We start from the raw sequence: 17702 nt of genomic DNA, 5'->3' as shown, positions 1-17702 counted from the left end.
AGACAAAGGGCTCTGCCTTGATGCCGGGTGAACACCTAGAGCCCAGCCAGCTTCCTCCTCCCCTCACCGTTCCGCTCCAACCACCCCCTGCAGACTCCAGCCCTCACTGCTCACCCTCTCTCACACCTGCCCCCACGCCATGACTGTGGCTCAGGAATCTTGGGGAGGAACTGACCAGGAAGCGGCTTCCCAATCCGAGGTTCCGGTGAAGTTCCTTTAAGACATGCCAAAGGGCTCCTGGGTGGCTCAGTTGGTTAAGCATCTATCTGCCTTCGGCTCAGGTCACGATCCCAGGACACTGGGATCGAGCCCCACATCGGGCTCCATGCTAAGCAGAGAATCTGCTTCTCCTTCTCCCTCTGCCCCTCCCCCCACTCATGCTGACTCTCTCTCCTCCCAAATAAATAAAATCTTAAAAAAAAAAAAAAAAAAAAAAGACCTGAGCCAAGATGAAAAATAAACTCACCAAAACCCCAAGGCTGGGTGAACCTCCTTCTGAGGGCAGAAGCTCCCTACCCCTTTTCACACTGGGGCAGAGAAACAGGAAAGCTGCTACACGCCTCTTGTGTGAGGGAAAGGATCGCCTCCTCTGTGTCCTTCCCAGCGCAGACTCCCAGCCACAGGTCAGGTCCCACCCTCCCCTCTTTCCTTGGCATGGTCACCTACAGGAGGCTTTCTGACGCAGAGCCCTGCCCTCGGGTTGCTTGCTGCCGGTCCAGCAGGGGAAACGGCACTGTACGTCTAGAGGGAAACCACCAGAGCAGAGGTAGGCAACCCAACTGGCGGGGGTGGGTAGGGGTATGGGTGAAACTCATTCTCCCAGCCAGAGCAGGAGGTGGACGTTATGGCGAGCCTCACAGGACAGACCATCCCTTCCCCAGCGCGGGCTACCCTGTGCTTGTCCAGGCCAGTGCTTCTCGGAGTACGGTCTGCTGACCCTTGACTGGCCGTCACTTCTCCTAACGGTGCAAAGGCAATGGTGGGGAAAGCTGCTGAGGCCAGAGCAGCAATCAGCCAGGAGCACCAAACCCCGGCCGCTGGCGATCACAGTGTGCTTCCCCACCCTATGTTCCCTGGGGGGAACGCCAGCTTGACTCAAGATGAAACAGGAGGAAGTGCACATTGTCTTCAATTAAATATGGTCCGCATACACCGGGCGCATCAGCTATCTACCAATGTGGGGGGGAGTGCGGCACTGCTCACTGCTTTTTTCGTGGCATGTCATTTTGACTTGATGGAACAACTAACTGAAAAACTCTGGATAGTTGGACCTGAATATTTGGTAGATATTTTCTCAAAAGTGAAACACACGGGTCTCTCGCTTCAAAGACAACAGCTGAGTGTATTGGTGGTCAGTTATAAAATCCAGGCTTTTCAGGGCAAGTTCAAGTCTTGAAAAGTGTGTATCTGCCTTTGTGAACGCAAGAGCTTCCCCAATACGGAGACTTTTCTGATGAGATCAGTGGTGATGTGAACAAATGTGACTTTAAAAAACTCACTGTATAACGTATAAAGTGTGTTAACATTTGGAAGATAGGCAGAAATCAGAGTTCCAATATTTTCCAAATGCCCAATGCATACTGCTACAAAATCACACATGGGCCAAAGATCCATTCAAAGTGTTACATAGGGGCTCCTGGTTGGCTCAGTCGGTTGGGCATCAAACTCTTGGTTTCAGCTCAGGTCATGATCTCAGGGTCCTGGGATTGAGCCCCACATTGGGCTCCATGCTCAACAGGGAGTCTGCCTGAAGATTTTCTCCCTCTGCCCTTCCCCCACTTGTGCTCCCTCTCTCGTGCTCCCTCAAATAAATAAATCTTTTTTTTTAAGATTTTATTTATTTATTTGAGAGAGAGAGAATGAGAGAGAGAGCAAGCATGAGAAGGGGGAGGGTCAGAGGGAGAAGCAGACTCCCTGCCAAGCAGGGAGCCCGATGCGGTACTCGATCCTGGGACTCCAGGATCATGACCTGAGCCCAAGGCAGTCGCTTAACCAACTGAGCCACCCAGGAGCCACAATAAATATATATTTTTTTAAGTGCTACATAAAACATGGAATTTTAACGTAACGGACTCTGAACTTCATTATATGGTTTCAGATTCCACATGGTAGCTAACCTTTAAAAAAAAAAAAAAAACTCCCTCTCAGTGAGATTCATTTGACAGGACTCAATCAGTAAGTTTCATAACATCCAAGATATGTTAAAGGCAGGATTGGCCACTGCGAGTAAGCTCTGGGGATTTGTGGTTTAATAAAATGTCCCTAAAATTACAAGCTAGGGACATTTTATAAGAAAGTGCATGAAACAGTTTGTGCAACTGTGATTTTTATTTCCGTCCTCTGTGTGTTTCTGTATGAGGAAACTGGCATTAATCTCTGTATGCCCAGGAGATGAAATTCCAATTCTTAGGAGCTGGAGATGAAGTTCTCCTCCTTGCCACCAGAGGGAACGCGTGCGCGCTCTCTCTCCCCCTTCCTCCCACTCTCTCTCTCTCTCTCTTTCAGAAAGAATGTGTGTGTGACTTTCTTGTGGTACCTACCAAATATATATATGAGACTGGTCGTGAAAACTTAAGAGAATGTGAATCCCTTTCCATTTTATCTCTTCCCCCACCCCTTACCCCAGATGATGAACAATCAAAAGTGTGTCTAGTCCTGGGCCCCTATCCATCACCGGCAGAACTTTCCCTGAGTTCATTCCTTGTTCACCCTTGGCAATCTGGGTCAACTACAGTAGGAAAGCTTGGAAAGTGACAAATACAGCATCTCTGACAGAAGTGGTTTTTTCAGTGCAATTACTGTAACAATATAGGTGCTTTGACAATGGTTATCTTTTTTTTTTTTTTTGAAGATTTTATTTATTTATTTGACAGAGCGAGCACAAGCAGGGGGAGCGGCAGGCAGAAGGAGAGGGAGAAGCTGACTCCCTGCTGAGCAGGGAGCCCAACACGGGGTTTCGCTCCCAGGACCCCAGGATCATGACCTGAGCTGAAGGCAGACGGCTTAACTGGCTGAGCCACCCAGGCGCCCCAATGCTTATCTTTCTCAAGGTGAGGTCTCCCTGCAATCTAGAAGTTCCTTGGAGGATCTAAGCGGTTACGTGGTTCTTTACTTTTGGGAGAGGTTAGAACTTTTTTGAAAACTTTTGAAATCCATAGCATTCATAAACATTTTGAGAGCTATAAGCTTTCACACACACCAATTCCAGGGAACCCAGAAACCCTCCAAAAACCCGTTCAAAGAGCCACAGGGGAGGGGGGAATGCCTGAGGCAGTCGTGTGTGCACAGCTGACTCCAAGGCTTTACAGAGCCTCCTTCCAGGGAGTGGCACCTCCAGCCCCTGCCCCTCTCTGGACACCAGCGGGGTTGGAGAGGACGGAACGGGGATGCAGGACAAGGAAGCTGACACTAGAGGGCAGTGTGAAACAGGGAGTAAACGGACCATTTCTTGACTCCGTAGGCAAAGAATAAAGGTATGGAAGGATGAAGAATATTCCTACTACTGTTTCTGCTATTTAAGGATATTGAGGTTCTCAGGATACCTTGTGGAGGCCAGGGAGCCAAGATAGTTCACAGCCTGTGACAAAACGGTATTTATACTCACCAACACCTCTATCTTCATGCACACTCAGCTCAAAATATTTTCAGCCTGGGGTAAAATCCACACTTGCTAGACCCTCCCTGGTATCCTCCCTCTACCTTGATCAGTGTGAATTCTTCATGATTCAGACTGAAATGCACACAGAAGATTGCCTTCATCTCCTGCTTTGTTGTCCACATGAATATATTTAAAAACTCCCAAGCTTTTGTTATACACACAACTATGTGTTTTATTACAGTACTGACAAGGTGTGATGAATTCTCTCAGAAGGACTCAAGGGGCGCCTGGGTGGCTCAGTCGGTCAAGCGTCTGGCTCTTGATCTCAGCTCAGGTCTTGATCTCAGGGTCATGAGTTCGAACTGGGCTGGGCAGGGAGCCTACTTAAATTTTAAAAAGGTGTGGGGGGGGGTACACAAAAGAAGCTTCAGCAAGGAAGCAACCCCTGAGCTAGGTTTTTTAAGAAGTACAGGAGCTCATCAGGAAACCAAGGAGAAAGGGCATCACGTCCCAAGGAATGGCACAGTAGCATGAGGTGTGGGGGCTGCAGAACTATGGGCAGTTTGCTCTTGCTAGGGTGTAAAGGACTAGACTGGGGACAGCAGGAGGAGACGAAGCTGGGAGTACATGTGGGATGAGGACAAGTCACAAAACCTGATCTTCATGTTAGGGGCCAGGGAGTCCAGACTTGGTGTGTTTAATTAAGCTCTATTAAAGGGTTGTAAACCAGAGTAACACAGTCAGGTGTGAATTGTAGAAAGCTCACGAGAGACTGCACTATAAAAGCTGGATTAGAGCATGGAAGAATTGGAGGCCCAGGGACCCCGTTCAGAGGTAATAATAATAATAAACAAATACAATAAACATTAATACTATAATATAAATAATATACAAATGTAACCAAATAATGATAATAATAAGGGGTGACTGCTGAGGAGGACCTGAATGAAGGCAGCAGCAGTCGCATAGAGCGGAGGAGGTTCAAGAGGCAATTAGAAGGACAATCTTTGGAAGGAAAAAGGAGGAGAGGGAACGATGGGAACAGAAAGCCGAGGACGAAGCCCCATGGACAATGGATGTGGGATGGGGAGGCAGAGGAAGGAATCCAGAGTGGAAAAGAAATGTGGGTAGAACAAGTTCAGCATAGAAGTCAAGAGAAGACAGAGTCCCAGGAGGGAGGGGTAATCAACTGAGTCAACATCCCTGAAGCTCATTCCACCAACCGTGTTCAGCAAGTGGGACGTCTTTGGTTACCTTGGTGGGCGTGGTTTCAGGGCAAACACTGAAATGCTAGGGTCCAGGCCTTAGTGGAAAAAGAGAGGTGTTGTCTCCAGATACCCTGGACCAGAGAGCCTTGGGATTTGGGGACAGCAGGCACAGCTGAGAACAGGGGCATCATCCTAAAAACAAGGGGATGAAGGGAAGTTGGCAAATGGAAGTGTAAGACACACGCACTCCCTCCTACCTCTGTCCCAGGAGTGGAGACACCGGTAGCCTTGTGCCTACTACCTGATAGGAGACGTGAAGACTCTGATCCAGGGAAACTGACCATCCCAAGAGAAGGCATTCACGTCTGAGGGTCCTGCAGGAAGGCCACAAGTTTGTGGCTTGATCACCCAGAAGTCAGGGCCATGAGAGGCCAGCCCCACTCCACACAGACCTTCCAATTGGCTTTTGAGTCCACTTATATATATAAATGGGCATTTAAGGATCACCAGATTTTGTTTAAAGATTTAGTTATTTAGGGGCACCTGAGTGGCTCAGTGGGTTAAAGCCTCTGCCTTCAGCTCAGATCATGATCTCAGGGTCCTGTGATCGAGCCCCGCATCGGACTCTCTGCTCAGCGGGGAACCTGCTTCCCCCTCTCTCTCTGCCTGCCTCTCTGCCTACTTGTGATCTCTGTCTGTCAAATAAATAAATAAAATCTTTAAAAAAAAAAAAAAGATTTAGTTATTTATTTCAGAGAGAGAGGGAGAGCTAGAATCCTCAAGCAGACTCCCCACTGAGCTTAGAGCCATACATGGGTCTCAATCCCAGGACCCTGAGATCAGGATCTGAGCTGAAATCAAGAGTTGGATGCTTAACCCACCGAGCCAGCCAGGCGCCATAGGATCACCAGATATTTAAGGAAGACATCTAAGTTGAAAGAGAACTAAAACAAACAGATAAAAAGCCACAGAAAAAGCACACAATGCAAGGAACAGAACAAAACTTCAAAAAACTATGATTAATATAGAGAGAGAGAGAAGTTGTTCTGTCCATGAACTGGGAACACAGGGCTGTGTCAAAAGGACAAGAAACACTCAGAAAATGTTTTTAAAACTCTTGGATTAGAAATACGATAGCAACAATCAAATATTCAATAGAAGGGCTGGATGAGAAAGTTGAAGAAATCGTCCCAAAAGTACAAAAAGAGATGGGAAAGAGATCAGGAAGGATAAGAAAATTAAAGGATCATCCAGGAGGTCGAATATTTTACTATTTGAAGTTCCAGAAAGAGACATCAGAGAATTCAGAAGGAGATGGTTATCAAAGCAATTAAACCCACACCTCCCAGAGCGGAAGGGGTCGGGTCACCAGGCACCGGGCTCTGTTACAACAAAGACCCAAGAGAGAGGAGACAAAAGATATTTCAAGCTTCCAGGGAGAAAAGTGGGTCACATGCAAAAGACTGAAAAGTTGAATGGCTGTAGGTCTCTCAACAGCGATACTGGGAGCTAGAATACAAAAGAAAAAACTGCCTTCAAAATACTAAGGGAAAATGATTTCCAACCAGAATGCTAGAGATACCCAGCCAAGCTATCAGTTAACTCTAAGGCAGGGGACAGATGTTTTCAAATACGCAAAGCCTCGAAACTCTCTTGCTCTTTTCCCAGGAAGCTGCTGGAGATGGTATTTCCCCAAAATGAAGGAGCAAACTACAGAAGGGGAAGGCATGGGGCGTAGGAGATTGAGAATGGGTAGGTAAGAGGCAAAGGGAGTTCCCAGGGTGACGGGGAGGAAAGCACCTGAGATCAGGCCCGGCTCTGGGGGAGGCGCAGTGAGTGCCCCCCACGGATTAGAGCAGGAGGTGAGGGTGGCTGCTGAGAAGTTCTAAAAGGAAAAAGAAAGAAAGGCGAGGAACTGGGAGGGAAAGAACATTCCTAGATGCACCTGTGGGTCTGGATGTCCTGAACTTATTCTGCCATCAGCAAAATGGAGGCTGATATGGGCCCAGACACACACACCACTGAGCAAATAGAAACAGGGCACAACTTAACTTCAGAGAACGAAGTCGTATGACAGGGGGATGTGAATCATCATAGACGACATGGCTTGGATAGGCAAAATATTTACATAGCCCCAAAATATGCAAATACTTTTAATTTAACCGAAACTTGAGATAGAACTAAACTGATTGAGAGCATGTGGGAGGGATGGGCAGGTGGGTGAGATGGGGGAGGGAGGCTTAGGTGTAGCTGTGATGTACTGAGTGTGTAGGATGGTAACCATGGTGACAGTGGGGCGGGTGACTCAGAGCCCGCAGGGGCTGCAGGCAAAAGGAAGGTAGGAGAAGTGGGGTGACTGGGGTTGCCTGCAGAGGCGTCGCTCAGATAGTCATCTCCCACTTGCTCTCAGCCAGTTTCTTTGGGGACCTCAGTGCACTCATTCACACTAAAGTGTCAATAACAAGGGATGCCTGAGTGGTGTAGTCGGTTAAGCATCTGCCTTTGGCTCAGGTCATGATCCTCGGGTCCTGGGATCAAGTCCTGCATGGGGCACCTTGCTCAGCGGGCAGCCTGCATCTCCCTCTGCCTTCCCCTCCCCCTGCTCGTGCTCTCTCTCTCTGACAAATAAATAAATAAAATCTTTAAAAAAAAATTTTTTTTAATGTCAATAACAAGGTCTGGCTCTTGGGGCGCCTGGGTGGCTCAGTGGGTTAAAGCCTCTGCCTTCAGCTCAGGTCATGATCCCAGGGTCCTGGGATCGAGCCCCGCATCGGGCTCTCTGCTCAGCAGGGAGCCTGCTTCCCTTCCTCTCTCTCTCTCTGCCTACTTGTGATCTCTGTCAAATAAATAAATAAAATATTAAAAAAAAAAAAAAAAAAGGTCTGGCTCTTACCTTCCCTGGAACGTCATGTTTTAATAGGGACAAGCCTGGAGGTGAAGAGCCAGTGGAATGAGCAGCTTTCTGGCTCCAGCTAAATAACCCGGTAACCTTGAGCTTGGATGTAGCCTCTCTGAACCTCAGGCTCACCTATGAAAGGGGAACAATGACGCTGCCACCCCAGTATTGTTATGAGAAGCAAATGAGGTCACGTCTGTGGAAAGTCTTTCAGGGTCATCAAGAACAGTGTGGACCTTTCAATGAAACCAAATGAATGAAGAGTCATTGGAAGTTCCGGGTCTGAGCAGCAAAGCCTGGCTGGCGAGGCTTCTGTGTGTGCCCGTGGAGGGATCCCAGCTCGCGGCGGCTGAGGGGCTTCAGGAGATGGACACACGGACTCACACATCACAGAACAAGGAGTGTAAGAACTGCAGGGCCGCCCGGGACATAGTCCAGGCTCAGAGCAGAGCCGTGAGGTAAGTCCGGTGGATTCTTGTTACTCCAGGTTCTTGGGTTCCATCAAGCCGCCCAAACACTGAATGAGCAAATACGGAACCACTGCTCCTGGGGAAATACGGGTTAGGTTCCCGTGAGCCTCTGGTCACCACGTTTTCCCCAACCCATCAGCACAGAACCTGACTGTCTGTGTGTTTCTGTTTAAAGACACCTTATTAATACATACTGTTGATTCATTAACATCAAACTCTTGGCCAGCAGCACCGTAACTCACCCCCACACAAAGGTTTTCTAAGACATGGATTTTCTCTGTGAGACACATCACAGGCTCCCAGAGCTTAGGAACACCAGCCCGCATTCCAACACGGTGCTAGGCGGCCTTTGTAAACAGGGAAATCACCAACAAAAAGTACAAAAATGCAAAAAACGTGGCACTAAATAGACTGCAGAAGGAGTGCTCGTCTCCACTACGGAGCCAACAGGAGAAGGCAGCTGGGAACGCGGGCTCTGCACAAGGCCAATTGTTCCCGGGTCCACACATGTCTGCAAACAACGGCTAAACCGCCTGGGTATCGATTGGGGGTTACTAATAAATGTTAGCAAGCAGTCTGATTTGCAAATACAGAACCCATCCATCATGAAGATTGACTCTATCATTGCCACCAGATTACAAAGCAAGGACCAGGGGTGCCTGGGTGGCTCAGTGGGTTAAAACCTCTGTCTTTGGCTCAGATCATGATACCAGGGTTCTGGGATCAAGCCCCGCATTGGGCTCTCTGCTCTGCGGGGAGCCTGCTTTCTCCTCTCTCTGCCTGCCTCTCTGTCTGCTTGTGATCTCTGTCTGTCAAGTAAATAAATAAAATCTTTTTAAAAAAATTAAAAACAAACAAACAAACAAACAAAGCAAGGACCAGACACTCATCAGGGTAAACAGTTGGCCCACAGCCAGCGAGGGGCAGAGCCTGGATTCAGACCCGGTATGGTAGGCGTCTACACTCAGGATTTTAGCGCCATTGCACACTGTTCTCCCTGCCAGGCTTCTCATTTCATAGAGGCCCTGAACCCCAAAGCTGAATCACCTAAGGCCACGCAGGTGTGGGGGAAGTTCGGGGGCGGAAGCCTGGCCCTGGACCCAGAGACTATCCCTTTTTCTCACAAGAGCTCCCCTCCTCTTATGAAGTGCCTGATCCGCATGTGTTGTGTCTTCTTGCCTCCCAGAATCTCTCTCCTGCTCCAGCCGGGGACCCTGGGGACTGGGAGGGGTGAGCTGGGGTGGCTACCCGGGAAGGTTTGCTGAGGCTGCCGCCCCTGACAAGCCCGGCTGGAGCACCAGCATGTGTGCGTGCAGACTGGACCGCCAGGGGGCGCCCCTGCCTCCCCGCGCCGCGCACTCCCCCGCCCCCAAAGCGCTCACGGAGCTCCTCCGCAGCCCTAGTGGTCCTGGAAAGGGGAGAGGAACAATGGGGTAATTGATGCAAATGCGCCATGAAAGACAAATTGTTCAGATGAAGCGCATTCCGGGCTCCTGCCAAATGCTCAGGGTGTGTGGAATTTCAAGGAGAAGCTGAGTAGATTTGGGCTGTGCGGCCGGGACCCTGTGCGGCCGGGACCCTGAGCCTCCCTTCCTGGAATGCTGCAGGCTTGGCCTGCGGGCTGGGGGGAGGGCAATGGAAGGGGACGCAAAAGGTGGACTGGGGGAGAACTGGCTAACAGGAGCCTGCCTCCGTCTTCTCAGATGGCCTCTGGTCTCCTGAATCTGCCTCTTCAGCCCCCACCTCCTCCCGGCACTCCCCATGCGGGCAGGAATCCAGGGGCTCCCTCTTCTGTCTTTTCTCCCTGGGTGGCCTCCAGGAAAGCTTCCACCTCTTCGAACTTCTATTTTCTCATCTGTAAAATGGGACAAATCATCCCTTCCATTCACGCCCCACAGGGGTGTCTTGTGGATCAAATAGAAAGGTCTGGAAGCCTCAGCCTGTCTGTTCCACTCCTCAGAAGCCAGAGCTCGCTCCCCAGCCCCACCCAGGCTCCCTGGAGACCTCCAGGTGACCCCAGCCCCAGCGCGGGCCCTTACTGTGAGCTCCAGGCCTCCTCCCACCCCAGGATCTAAACTTCCGACCACCCCCCAGGGCCAGCGAGGGTGGAGCAGGATCTGGACCGGAGGCCTGCACAAGGCCTCCTTGTCCTGCTGGGCAGGCTGGCACCCGCCTGTCCTGTCCCCTGAGGAGGTGGCTCTCTGGGACTATTGTCTTTCTGTTGAGACTTGGGGGCGGGGCCCATCCGAGCCCAGGGGGCGGGGCCAGAGTGTCCAAGCTCACACCCCAGCCCACTTCTGGAGTACTAGGTTTTCATGCCTCTCTCCCAGCCCAAAGTGGCCTACGCATCTGCCCGGATTTGTTCCCAGCCGGCGAGCATGCTGTTAATCATGACGCCTCTGCCCCAGGCCCCTTTCTCCTCCTGAAAAACCTCAATTCCCATCCTCTATCTTCACATTTTCCAACCCATCCTTGTTCCTTTGCTGTCTTTACTACATGAATCATTCATAATTCACACAATGCACCTAGCAGAGTCCTGGCCCACGTTTAGCATTCAATAAAATACTATTATCGCCTGACCACCACCCTCAGTCACCCAGGGTAGGGATCTAAAACTGCCCAACTTTTTTTTTTTCAAAGACTTTATTTATTTACTTGACAGACAGAGATCACAAGCAGGCAGACAGCCAGGCAGAGAGAGAGAGAGAGAGGAGGAAGCAGGCTCCCAGCCAAGCAGAGAGCCCGACCCGGGGCCCGATCCCAGGACCCTGAGACCACGACCCAAGCCGAAGCCAGAGGCCTTAACCCACTGAGCCACCCAAGCGCCCCTAAAACTGCCCAACTTTTATCCTGGGCCTCATATTCCTGTTTTTGTTGACTGTCCCTTGTGCTGGCTCTGCTTTTCCCCACCCCAGCGCCTACAGCAACTCCTTGCTCTGCCCTGGCCGGTTCTGAGCCCACAGACCTGGGTTCTGATCCCAGCCCTGACATCACAGAATCACTGGCGATTTTGAACAAATTACTAAACGTCTCTGCATTCTCATTTCTTTATCCAAGAGTGAGAAGGATCATCTCTGCTCCAGGCAGTGTGAAGGATGAAATAAGATAGGTGTTATGAGAGCCCCATGAAATTTTATTACCAGCACACACCAGTAGAGAAATTATTACCATCGTGAACCTGCTAATGGACAGCCTCCCCACCCTCCCGCCGATAAGGGTGTCCACTTCAGCCTCTCTGAGACTCTAATAATAATCATCCCTGAGGTGTGTGATTTCCTAACTTTGTGAAACATTTTCACACCCTTCGAACCACGGCAACTTTCCCAAATGAATTCAGTGTCAGAAGACGCAGAGAGGGAGAATAATTTTGGACAGCTGGAAACTTTCAGCATTATTCAGGCCATTTATAAGAATTTATTATCAAGCAAAGATAAACAAAGTCCCTACTCCCTAGACACATACAGTCTGGTGAGGAGAAAGCTAAGTAAACAGATTCCAGCAGCCTCGCCCTGGGGCCAATATGGGTATTTCCAGCTGGTCCCGGTTCATCCCAGAGCCCTGGAGAGTTCAATGCCCAACAAAGGCCTTTTGGATGCTAGGGATGACCAAAGAGGAGGCTCATGTGCCCCAGGCAAGCCCTTTCCTGCTGTGGTCATCACCAGCCACCCCAGGGTATAAGCAGACCCTGCCCCTTCCTGGCTCCTGGCAGGACCGGCAGTTTTAAGTATCCCGATAAACAATACTGGGGCCATTTGCCAGCTTTACACACAGCAGAAGCTCAGGCCCAGGGAGTGGTCAGCAGGCCTGGAAAGGGTTAAGTCCACAGGATGTGCCTGGGACCCAGCTGTTTCCCGTGGGTGGGTGGGGGATTTACAACCTCTCCCACTGTGGGGCTACCAAGCTGGAGCTGGGGAAAGATGCTGCTCTCAGGGGAGAAAAGGAAGAGTCCCCGCTCTGAGGCCAGACTCCTCTGTCACGCAGCCAGGGCCTCCCACGCAGGCGCCAGCCGAGGGGAGGGCCAGGAAAGAGGAACCAAGGGATCCAGAAGAAGGCAGGGCTGGACTCCCGCGATACCAGGAGAGGCAAAGGCAGAGCTGGCCCCCTGTCTGTCCTGGGGCTCCCCTTCTTAATTTTCCGACAAGACTAGGATGTTGGGCTGCTCTATGCCTCAGTTTCTCTCCTGGGCACACCCTCCAGGGTAGGCTTGGTAATGGCCCCCCAAAATGCACATACTCTAATCTGTGCAACCTGTGAGTATCGTCTCCCATGGCAAAGACCTTGCAAATGTGGTTACATTACAGTGATTATTCAGGACTATCCCGGCGGGCTATAAATGGTATGACAAGTATCTTTTTAAGAGGGAGGCACAGAGCAATTGCAGACAGAAGAGAAGAATGTGACTCTAGAAGTGGAGAGAGGAGCGATGCTGCCACAAGCCAAGGAACGCCTGGAGCCAACAGAAGCTGGGAGGGGTCAGGGCCAGGAGCCACTTTTCCCCTGACCTTCCAGAGCAAGCACGGCCTGCCAATGGCCTGCTTTCAGCCTGGTATCAGCCAGTACTGACTCTGGACTCCAGAACTGTGAAAGAATAAATGTCTGTGGTTTTAAGCCACCAAGATCATGGTAGATTGTTACAGCAGGAAGCTCTTGGCTGTGCTCTCCTGGCCTGGCGGAAGGAGGAGAGCAGGGGCCTGGGCTGGCTCCTTGCAAAGTAGCTCTTTTTTAGGTTGCATTGGGGAATTTCTTTTTCTAGGAGTTCATTTTCCCTGTCATTGGGGGTAACACTTTTTTTTTTTTTTTTAAGATTTTATTATTTATTTGACGGACAGAGATCACAAGTAGGCAGAGAGGCAGGAAGAAGAGAGGGGGAAGCAGGCTCCCCGCAGAGCAGAGAGCCTGATGTGGGGCTCAATTCCAGGACCTTGGGATCATGACCTGAGCCAAAGGCAGAGGCTTTAACCCACTGAGCCACCCAGGCACCCCTGGGATAGCACTTTTAATTGGCCAAAGGACATCCTTCCAGTCTGGAAACATTCTAGAATGTCCTGAGGTAGGAAGGCAGGATGTCCTGTCCTCCATAAGCCAGCTAGAGATGGTGCATTGCCCAAGTAGATCCCCACTCTTCCTCACTCCCCGATCTCAACTTTTTGATGGTTTGCGTGGCCTCCAAAACCCCAGGACTGAGCCCTGAGCCTCGCCTCTCCTGTGTGCTCACCTGGCACCCTCCTACAGCCCGGAGCACTCCAATGTTATCTATGGCTCAGTAATCTTGGGGCGACCTCACCCCTTTCCTGAAAAAGCAAAGCATCAAATTTGGGGAGTGGTGGGGAGGTAAGATAGAGGGATAGAGATTCTAGAATCTCTGTCACTCAGCAAACATGTATTGAACTCACACTGTGTGCCAGGCACAGGGCCAGGCCCCAGAGATAAAAGGTAAAGAGCAGGTGGTGCCTACCTAGAGAGGGAGACAAGTAAACCAATGTTATGCCAGTAAGAGTGTGTGCAGGGTGCTGGTGAGTGTGAGCAGAGGAGGGGCACCTGGCCCTGCCTGGGGTACGAGGAGAATCATGGGAAATCTTCCTCAAGAATTTCTGTATTATTTACACATTACTATGCAACAAATTAGCACAAACTAAGTGGCATAGAACAACACACGTTTCTCATCTCCTAATTTCTACAGGTCAGGAATCGGAAAAGCCTGGCGGGACCCCCTGGTACAGGGCCTCTTACAAGGCAGAAATCAGGATGTCAGCCAGGAGCCAGGTCCCATTGGAAGGTTGCTGGGGAAGGACCTGCTTCCAAACTCACATGGTTGTTGGTGGGATTCAATTTCTTTGGGGTTATTGGCCAAAAGCCACCCTCAGTTCCAAGCACGTGAGCCTCTCCCACACGGCAGTTTGCTTCAGCAAACGAGCAAAGGAGAGGGTCAGAATGAACGAGATGGAGATTACAGTCCTAGGTCGCCTCATCACAGAAGGGACGCCCTGTCTAATCCTATTCACTAGGTGACAAATCACCAGGCCAACCTGCTCTCAAGGGGAGAGGTTTATACAAATACATCCGGGAAGGGGAGACCACAGGAGGCCCTTTTAGGGTCCGCCTGCCACCAGGGCTCCCACACTGGGTCTCAAAGGTACACCAGGAACCAGATCGGTCAAGGCAGGAACAAAGGCTCTAGAAGAGCACGGAGCTTTCTTGGAAAGACCAGAGCAGGGCTGCCACGTGGCGAGCACGCCTAAGGGAATCCACAAGAACTACCTGTCCAGGTGCTTGCGTGTCACTGCGCACTCACTGACCTTGTCTTCTTGACCTTGACCAGTTCTTGGGGATATTATTCCTGGATGGACGGAAGAGGATTGTTTCCATTCAACATTTACGAACACTGGGAACCAGACAGGAAGAGTGTGGCCAGAGGCCAGCTGCCCCATGTGGGGTCCCTTCTCCAGGGACTGTTCTGATAACAGTGGGATTGGGGAAAATAAAATCAAAGACAAGCTACAGTTTGAAGAAGACACAAGAAAAGGAAAAACAAGAGGGCCCTTGGCGGCCAGATGGCACTCCCAGGACTGTGGCAGCTGAGGCCTTGTGGATATATATGAGCTTGCAGGATGTGTGTGTGTGTGTGTAACACCATTCAGCAGGCTCTGCTCAGTAAACCTCCACCAGGCTCCCGGACATCAAACCCCAGGAGCCAGAATGGCAGCCCTGAGTTGTACCCTGAGCTCTTTTTCTCTTTTTTAAAGATTTTATTTATGTATTTGTCAGAGAGGGAGAGAGAGAGAGCACAAGCAGGGGGAGTGGCAGAGGGAGAGGGAGAAGCAGGCTTCTTGCTGAGCAAGGAAGCCCGCGAGGGACTCGATCCCAGGACCCTGGGATCATGACCTGAGCCGAAGGCAGACCCTTTGAGCCACCCAGGCGCCCCTGCCCTGAGCTCTTGGTGACTGTCAGAGGTCATTGAGCTTCATTTCCTTGGCCTGGCAACGTCGGAATCGCTGTGGGTGGGGTGAGGGGCTGACTGAAAAGACTGCGTCCTGGGCTCTAGGTCTAGGGGGTCAGCTTCAGTGAGCTGCAGGTCGGGCCAGGCACCCAGAAGATTCCAGCCATCTGCTGGATTTAGAACCTACTGACTTACTTCGACTCCTTCATTCTACAAGTGAGGAAAACAAGGCCCATCGCTTGCCCAAGATCCCAGGGCCAGGTATCGGCCCAGTCGGAATGGGAACCCAGAGCGCTGTCTCCTAGGCCCAGACTATCCGCTTTCCTGCCGAAAGTCGCCTAGAGGCCCCCTCAGTGCATTCCTCCTGACTACACACCCACCTAATGTCTTCCAGATTCTATTTATTGGAAGTGTGCCAGGAGATAGCCCCGAGAGGCAGTGAGCCCCCAACACAGCACACACAGACACACACACAGGCACACATGCATAACCACTCACACACGACTTCCCGTTTTTGCTCTTTCCACGCTCTTTACCCAGCATCTGCCATAGGCCGGCCACTGGCCTGAGGATCCGGTAGGGAGCCCAGTAAGGAAATATAGGGCCTTGCCCTCCTGCACCTTCCTATCTAGGTCAGTGAATCCAAGGACCTCTCACCAGACCATGCAGTGGACCTTGTGGTTGTGGATCTGGGAAATCAGAAGGCACTGGGAAAAGCAAGGTGGACCCAGGTCCCCCTACATGCTCCTGGGCATCCCTGGCCTTAGCATTATCTTTCACATTGGCAGTATCTCAGCCCAGCAGTGGATGCTGACAGCAAAGTAGACTTGTGGACTAGCTGAGAGGAGCCCCCAGGTACCCAGTAGAGCCCAAGGAGAATGAGCTGAGAGACTGTCCCCTCCCTAAAATGCTAAGCACCCCAGATGCCTGCATGCCACAACCTACAACAGAAGGACCACCTAGAACATTCGTCTCTCTAATTCCAGACTGGGTGTTCGCTCAGGGACCGTGGCATAACCTTGTGGAGGATGCTTTCCTTCCCCGGGCCTTAGAGTCACCGTCTTATCTATCAGGAAATATTCCAAGCTTTTCCTGTTGTGATAATACAAGATCACACTTGAAGGTTCCTGGAGAGCCAGAGCACTGGAGAGAAACGCAGAGGGTGATGATGAACATTCCAGGATTAAAGGTGAAGATGGTGGGGAGTGGGGCTTCCAGAGACCTTGTCCCGGGAGCGTTATGTTTTGTCCTGCTGGAGAAATCAACTATTTTGGGCTGGACCCCCAGGATGGACCACCCAGATGGTGAGAAATGGCCATTGGGCGTATGTGTTTTGGAAGTGGGGTTAGTCCAGAGTCTAACATCTCTCTTGGCACAAAGAGCCAAAAGCTTCAAACTGAAGCCCCGACCACCTCAGTCAAGTATAATTAATAGATGCTGTCGGCATTTTGGAGCTGCTTTCTGAGCGCCGTCTGTTTAGCTCTGCTGTCTTGGTAAGCACGGAGGCTCAAATCCCTGGCCACAGGGAGTCAGCCAAGGGCTCCCCGGGGCTGGCTTGGGCCAGATGCCTGTGTTCTCTGTGCAGCGTGGTCTGTGACATGCTCTGTGAACTCAGACAAATTGTGCAACTCGCCCTCTCCTTCCTGGCAGGGCGAGGGGCGTTTCTGTGTGCGAAGGGCTCTGAGTCCTGGAGCGGAGCCTAGTGAGCGGAGCTGAGGAAGGAAGATCACGACAGCGCAGCACCGCTGGGTGACAAAGAATCTTGCTGGACCGTCGCCTGCTCCCTCCATCCTCACTTCTAACCAGGAAGTCCCAACACCAGGAGGCTCCGGGATGTCGAAAGAACTTCGTTGTCCAGGAATTGGGAGGCCTGAGTCTACTCGGTGCCCGCGGACTTCTCACGTCTCTGAATGTCAGTTTCATGGGCTGGGATGGGCCCTGAAGGGATGTAAGTCTAGCCCAGTTGAGGCCGGGACTCTGTGAAGGTTAGGGGTTGGTACCAGGGAGAAGCACCAGCAAGCATTGCCAGTAGAAGTGGTTAATTACAGGCAGCTTTCTAAATGGGGATTAGGCAGAGCAAGAGTGCTGGGAGGATTATCACCCTGCTGTAATCACACTCCTGTAGCTACAAACGCTTACTGTGCATTATCTATGTGCCTTATCTACTTTACAGGCATTCCCTCAATTAATTCTCACCATGATCCTAGGAAGTAGGCTATTATCCTTCCCATGTTAACGGGGTGCCAAATAACCCTGCTAATGAGAGACCCAGCAGGGCTTCACACTCATGTCTGTGATTAGAGCGGAAGTGTTTCATTGCTACCTGAATGCCTCCATGGGGATGACATGATTTTCGGCCCCATGGTGGGCATTTACTAACCACTGACTGTCTCCTCATTGGCTCCCACCTTTCCCTTCCATTCCCACCGTAGCTCTTTGGCCTCATTACCTCCTCACTGATTTCCCTGCTCCCAGGGTCTCCCTTCCCCAAGATCATCACCAATACCCGTTCTCAAACCCAGGGCTCACTACATCTCCCCTGCACTCCAGGGCGGACCCACTCATTTCACTTTAAGAAAGCTAATTTAACTTC

General features: G+C 50.9%; 1 protein-coding gene and 1 long non-coding RNA gene across 16 annotated transcripts in view; one reads left to right on the top strand and one right to left on the bottom strand.

The window, feature by feature from the left end:
- TNNI1 (troponin I1, slow skeletal type) overlaps window positions 1-614 on the bottom strand; it is a 27192-nt gene extending 26578 nt beyond the window's left edge. For 7 of the 15 annotated variants that reach the window (XM_080823843.1, XM_080823847.1, XM_080823848.1 and 4 more), the window contains exon 1: window positions 467-614. The gene's annotated coding sequence lies outside the window, so the exon portion shown is untranslated. Of the gene's footprint in view, window positions 1-114; window positions 215-466 lie in introns of all 15 variants that reach the window. The other 8 variants (XM_080823851.1, XM_080823852.1, XM_080823849.1 and 5 more) reach the window with 5 other exon arrangements.
- LOC308355542 lies at window positions 525-17702 on the top strand. The gene is made up of 3 exons (XR_013967975.1): window positions 525-766; window positions 7727-8160; window positions 16760-17702. It is a non-coding gene; the product is annotated as an uncharacterized lncRNA (long non-coding RNA).

The sequence above is a fragment of the Martes martes genome (genome assembly GCF_963455335.1).
Source record: "Martes martes genome assembly, chromosome: 15".
Taxonomy (NCBI): Eukaryota; Metazoa; Chordata; class Mammalia; order Carnivora; family Mustelidae; genus Martes; species Martes martes.
Note: the sequence above shows the minus strand (reverse complement) of the source record. Positions and strands in the feature narration are given on the sequence as shown.